The sequence below is a fragment of the Lactuca saligna genome, chromosome 2, assembly GCF_052625555.1.
Source record: "Lactuca saligna cultivar CGN05327 chromosome 2, ASM5262555v1, whole genome shotgun sequence".
In the NCBI taxonomy this organism is placed as follows: Eukaryota; Viridiplantae; Streptophyta; class Magnoliopsida; order Asterales; family Asteraceae; genus Lactuca; species Lactuca saligna.
The window spans coordinates 74,959,613-74,966,573 of record NC_136418.1 but is presented as its reverse complement, the minus strand read 5'-3'; positions in this window follow the sequence as shown (position 1 = coordinate 74,966,573).

The window sequence follows — 6,961 nt, the reverse complement described above, 5'->3', positions numbered from 1 at the left end:
CCAAGGCTCGATCGTGGTATTGCAACTTGCCATACTACTTTTTAGAAAAACTTGTCATGTTACGAGGCTGATACGTGCGGGTAAAATGTATATATTTAAAAGAAAATATATTTCTATGAAAATGTTTTTATCAGAGGGTTTTTGGTTCCCGTTGTATTTATAGTTTGTATATCTTATGTGGTTTGATATACTTAGTTCACTATAAACAATGCTCTGATACCAATCTGTCACACCCCCAAACCAGAATGGCGGAAACATTCGGGGGTGGATGACTTCACGTAGTATCACAACGATTGAATATTGTAAAGAAAGTAACACAACCATCATATATATAAAATGAAAACGTATATTGTTGCGTTATACATGTTATCAAAAGAATATTACAATATGATGATAAATGTTTAATGATAAAAACATCCTTTGTGTTCCTTCTTCCAAAAGCTGGTAGTTTACCTGTATCACTGATTCCCTGAGAAATACAAGTGGTTTCGAAAAGTGTCAACAATTAAGTTGGTGAGTTCATGAGTGTTTCGAGTTGAAAAGCATATCCCTTTTGGTAGTAAATTGGTAAACGAGGTTTTTAGAAAATCCAATATTTTCTTGTAAAATGAAAAAGTTTCCAAAGTTGGAATGTGTTAGTAACTTTTATAAACAAATGATAACAATAATTTTGTATGAAAATATAATGTAGGAAAACTGCGATGCACATATGAATCTCGTAAATCAATCTTGTTTTATACTTTTTATGTGAGTTTTATAACCATACTAATGACACTGACGGCCTGTAACAACATTCTTCAAGTGTTGCAGTGTTTTGACATTTGTCACCCCAGACCTGCCGGTCTAACTATAGCTAGTAGTTTAGGTGCGGGATTGTCATGAGTGTTTCGAGTTGAAAAGCATATCCCTTTTGGTAGTAAATTGGTAAACGAGGTTTTTAGAAAATCCAATATTTTCTTGTAAAATGAAAAAGTTTCCAAAGTTGGAATGTGTTAGTAACTTTTATAAACAAATGATAACAATAATTTTGTATGAAAATATAATGCAGGAAAACTGCGATGCACATATGAATCTCGTAAATCAATCTTGTTTTATACTTTTTATGTGAGTTTTATAACCATACTAATGACACTGACGGCCTGTAACAACATTCTTCAAGTGTTGCAGTGTTATGACATTTGTCACCCCAGACCTGCCGGTCTAACTATAGCTAGTAGTTTAGGTGCGGGATTGTCAATCCCGTATAGATCTATACACAAGTATCACGCTCTCCCTCCAAGAGATTATGGTATATAATACAGGACTTGAAATGCATACAAAAATGCACGTTGAAGTTTGAATATCTCACATTGCCTAGTATAAGTAGATTTACAATGAAATGACCTTACTTCTTTTGAAAGTGTTTCGTTTTTCAAGAAGTATATGAAAAATGTAGGACTGACTTGTTAACTATACCCATTATAGTTTTTCAGATAGTATGTTCCATTTAGTAGAAATAACTTAGTGACTTAATCGCTCTTGTATACATTAGATGTTTGTATCGATATAGAAATTTCATTTATGTTTATAAAACGATACTTTTAACGTGTAATGTACTTGTATTTCCCACCTTAAAACATGAAAAGAATTGAAAAGTAGGGGTATGAACTCACTCGTTAAGTTTGAAGAGAGGGACTAGAGTTGAGCAGAGTTTCGATCGCGGATAGTTGCGTCGTCGGGCTCTTCGGGGATCTCTGCAATGTAAATCTTTCGTCGGGGGCTCGAGTGCGGAAACCAAGGCAATGAAATGGTCTCTGGAACAGGGAGAAATGCTGAGAAATTGTGAAGGTGTGCCAAAACTCGAGTTTTATGCCCTCTATTTATAGGGCTGAAAACCCTCGTACGCGGCACGTACTTCCGGAGTACGCGGGGCGTAGTCAGTACGCGGGGCGTACTTCGGTTACACGGGGCGTAATAATGCGTCATGGCTTACGACTCCTGGCTAGCTAGGCATAGCTTGGGCGGGCCGATGGGACTCGACTCTGGGTCTAGTACGCGGGGCGTACTCCCAGAGTACGCGGGGCGTAATCCCTGCTTCCAACTTCTAAATTCCGTAACTTTCGCGTACGAGCTCCGTTTTTCGCGTTCTTTATATCCACGCGTAGGTGAGATTATGCTCTACAACTTTCATTTAGACTCCGTCGGCTAGTTTTCACTTTATTTTTAATGATATAATTTTAATAGTCCGGGCCTCCTAAAGTTCGTTAAAATTTCATAGGTTCTTTATTCGACGTCGGTTTTCGTTTGTCTTTTGATTGTTTTATTACCACCGAGGAGATCTTCAACTTCCGTTTAGGTGGCGATAGCTAAATAACACTCGATCTTCAATCCGAGTTTTTAGCCCTCTACTACTGTTACGAAACTTTGAAAATTCGTAACTTCTTCATACGAGGTTCGATTTGGGCGATCTTTTTATGCACGCTCATCTTTCAACGAGATCTACGACTTTTGTTTAGATACTTTAAGGCTAAAATGTATTTTATTGAGATTCTACTTTTTACGTCAAATAATGTTTTAACGTTGTGTCGTAATTATACGAGTGGTTATAATTTCTTCAATATAACTCGGTTTTGAGCATTCTTTATGTTTTTGGAAACCTGGGCATGATATCTAATATTCGATGCATCCCAACTTAGATACCTGAACACTTTATTTTCGAGGTTAATTTCGTTGTTTTTAGCTTTCGAGTGTTTATAATGCTTTTGGGAAAAATAGGGTTGTCACACAACGGATGGCTAGAAGAGGAGGAGCCTGAGGAAGAGCCTGAAGAGGAACCTGAGGAAGACCCCGAAGAGGAATCTGACGGGGAACAGGAGGCAGAAGTCGAGGGCGAGCCTGCCGAACCCGAAGAAGACGAAGAAAATTTTGAAGAGGAGCTCGATGACAGCGAAGGGGGTGATTCGGACGCAGAGTCCGAGGTCATCAACCCCCCTTACCTGATCAGGGTGCCTGCTTATCGTGTGGGCCCCACTGGTCCTACGCCTCCCTGGGGTATTGATCTTTGGAGATGGAGCAGACAGCAGGGACAGCGACCCTCGTACGGCATGTCATGCGAGTTCTTTGACCTGAGAGATGGAGGACCGGCTGATCGAGCCCTTCCAGTCGTGGTGAAACGGTTACGGAATACGGGCGACCTTGCCCAGGACACTGCTGATCAGGTGCGCCAGTTGAGGACTAGGGTCGAGCGTGCGGAGCAGGAGACGCGTGACGTCCTTCGAGAGTTTCACATGAGGTAGGTTCGGTGGGAGTCTCGACTTCGGGACGCAGAACGCTTGGTGGCTCGTCTTCAGGGAGCATCCACATCCTCGGCACCACCTCCGGACGCAGCTTATCGCGGTTAGGGATAGACTTATCCTAGTAGGTAGTTAGGAAATATGCTATGTACTCCGACTCTATGTTTAAGTGACTACACTACTCATAGAGCCGTTATTACAAGTATCACTCATGTATGCTCTTACGAGCAAGATTTTCATGTATCAAATGCGGATAATATTAATAAATTTTTACGTGTTTTGTTACGATATTACAAGTTGCTATGTGTTGAGAAATTATGATTGATTGGTCAATGGTAGTAGTGTTTAAGTTCGTACCCTGCACTTAGTCAGTAGGATCACAACCTCACAGAAACCGCATACACTCAACATCTTTCCGTCTCATGACAGAAAGATGCCTCCCCGACCTACTCGCAGAAACCCAGGACCAACCCCACCTGAAGTTGACTCAGCCGCGTTCCAGGCAGCTGTATCTGCAGCAGTCACTGCAGCGATTGCGCAAATTCATCAAGGGAACAATGGAGGAGCCAATGGACAAGGAGCCGGAAGTTCGAACAACGGGATGAACCAAGGGTCTACCAAAACATGTACCTACAAGGACTTCACAAACACTAAACCACGAACTTTCAATGGCACATGAGGGGTGATCGCTTTGAAGCGATGGATTGAAAAGGTGGAGTCGGTATTCGAGATATGCGATTGCCCCGAGCAGATGAAGGTGAAGTTCGCGGCCTGCACTTTTGTGGACCAAGCACTCACTTGGTGGAACGGACACGTGGAAGCCATGATGCTCCCTATAGCCAACTCTATGCCATGGACAGAAATGAAAGAAATGTTGATGGCTGAGTACTGCCCACGAGGCGAAATACAGAAGATGGAGCAAGAGCTATGGAACCTCACCGTACATAATGCGAATATCGATGCCTACATATCAAGATTTAGTGAACTATCTCTGCTATGCCCGGGTATGATCACATCAGAAGGAAAGAAGATTGAACGATTCATTTGGGGACTAACATCACCCATTCAAGGGAATGTGATAGCTGCGAACCCTGAAACGTTCGCCAGTGCGAAGAGATTGGCAAAGAGGTTGTATGATCATAACAACAAGAAGGGCGAGAAGCTAGTGGAGGCTGAGAAGAAAAAGGAGGGTGATGGAAAGAAAGGGAGGAACAACAAGAGAAAGGGACGTCAGGGCCCCGAGACCTCTAAAAAGCAGCAGTCAGTGGCAGTTAACGCTGTCACCACACCGGTTCCAACCACACCACATGCTCCAGCCTCAGCTGTTTCAAATGCTTCAAGACCCTATTCCGGTAATCTTCCCAAATGTAATAAGTGCGGTCTCCATCATCACGGCGAATGTAGGGAACTCCATTGCACCAGTTGCAACCGAAGGGGACACACTGCAAGATACTGCAGGACTTATCCTCCCCAGAACAAAAATCAGGGAAACCACCACCACAACAACAACAACAACAACCGCGATAACAACAACATTAATTCCGGAGACAATAATGCAGGGCCTAGACACACATGCTTCGGGTGTGGAAGGACGGGGAATTTCCGCCGAGATTGCCCTAACAACAACAACTCGGGAAACAGAGGAGCAGGAAGGATGCTGACTATGGGTCAGGGTGAGGCAGTTCAGGACCCCGCAGTTGTGACCGGTACGTTCCTCCTAAACCACACTTATGCATGCATCTTATTTGACACCGGAGCGGAGCGAAGTTTCGTAAGCGAGAAGTTTAAACATTTATTAAAACAACAACCCCAAAAGCTAAATGAAACCTATATGGTGGAAATGGCCAATGGGAAAACCGAATCCACTGGGGAGATCTACATCGGATGTACCCTAACCCTTAACCAACACGTCTTTCGAATAGACCTAATGCCAGTGTCAATTAGGAGTTTCGATGTGATTGTCGGCATGGATTGGTAAAGCCCCCACCATGCTGAGATTATGTGCCACGAGAAGGTCGTTCGCCTTCGTCTCCCAAATCACGAAACCCTAGTAATTTACGGAGACAAACCCAGCACGAATCTTCGTCACATCTCGTGCATCAAGGCACAAAAACATCTGCGAAAGAACAACTTGGCGTTCTTGGCTCACATAGTGGACAAGACCAAAGAAGAAACTAACATCCGAGATATTCCAGTAGCGTGTGAATTTTCAGACGTGTTTCCTGAAGATCTTCTGGGAGTACCCCCAGAGAGATAGGTTGAGTTCCGAATCGACCTTGTTCCAGGAGCAACTCCTCCCGCTAAATCACCCTATCAGTTGGCTCCTGCTGAAATGCAGGAATTGTCCAGCCAACTCAGTGAGCTTCTGGACAAGGGATTTATCCGAACTAGCTACTCGCCATGGGGAGCTCCGGTGCTCTTTGTCAAAAAGAAGGACGGATCTTTCAGAATGTGCATCGATTACAGAGAGTTAAATAAACTCACTGTTAAAAACCGCTACCCACTCCCATGAATCGATGATCTGTTCGACCAGCTCCAAGGAGCCAGTTATTTTTCTAAAATATATCTATGGTCCGGATACCACCAACTCAAAGTCCGGGAAGAGGATATTCCTAAAACCGCTTTCCGAACCCGCTACAGACATTATGAATTCGTCGTAATGCCCTTTGGTCTAACAAATGCACCTGCCGCATTTATGGACCTCATGAATCGAATCTGTCGACCGTTCCTTGACAACTTCATCATTGTGTTTATCGATGACATCCTCGTCTATTCTCGAAGCAAAGAGGAGCATGGCCAACATCTCCAACAAGTCCTAGAAACACTGCGATCGGAAAAACTGTACGCCAAACTCTCCAAGTGTGAGTTCTGGCTCTGGAGTGTGAATTTCCTAGGCCACGTAGTTAGCCAAGATGGAATTCATGTGGATCCCTCTAAGGTCAAAGCTGTGGAAGGATGGACAACTCCGACCACGCCCACAGAAATTCGTCACTTCTTAGGCCTAGCAGGCTACTATAGGAGATTCATTCAAAACTTCTCGAAGATCGCCAAGCTGCTTACCTCACTTACGCAAAAGGGGCGTACCATTCAAATGGACAGACCGACAAGAGATTGCGTTTCGAACCTTGAAGCAAGCTCTTTGTAGCGCTCCTGTACTATCTCTACCTGAAGGAACGGAAGATTTTGTGGTCTACTGTGACGCGTCGAATCAGGGCTTAGGTTGCGTTCTCATGCAACGTGGAAGAGTGATAGCATATGCGTCCCGCCAACTAAAGGCACACAAAGTAAATTACACGACCCATGACCTAGAATTGGGAGCTGTGGTCTTTGCTCTGAAAATTTGGAGGCACTACCTGTACGGTACGAAGTGCACCATCTTCACTGACCATAAGAGTCTCCAGCACATCTTGAACCCGAAGGAGCTGAACATGAGACAACGAAGATGGGTTGAATTGCTAAACGACTACAAGTGCGAAATCAAGTACCACCCAGGCAAGGCCAACGTGGTAGCTGATGCATTAAGTCAGAAGGAGTACTCTAATCGCCGTACGAAAACTCTCTCGATAACCATTCAATCTCATCTGGCCACTCAAATTGCATCAGTTCAGTCGGAGGCTATGAAAACGGAAAATAGAGCTAGCGAGGCATTGCGCGGGATGGAGAAGAACCTAGAAGCAAAGGAGGATGGG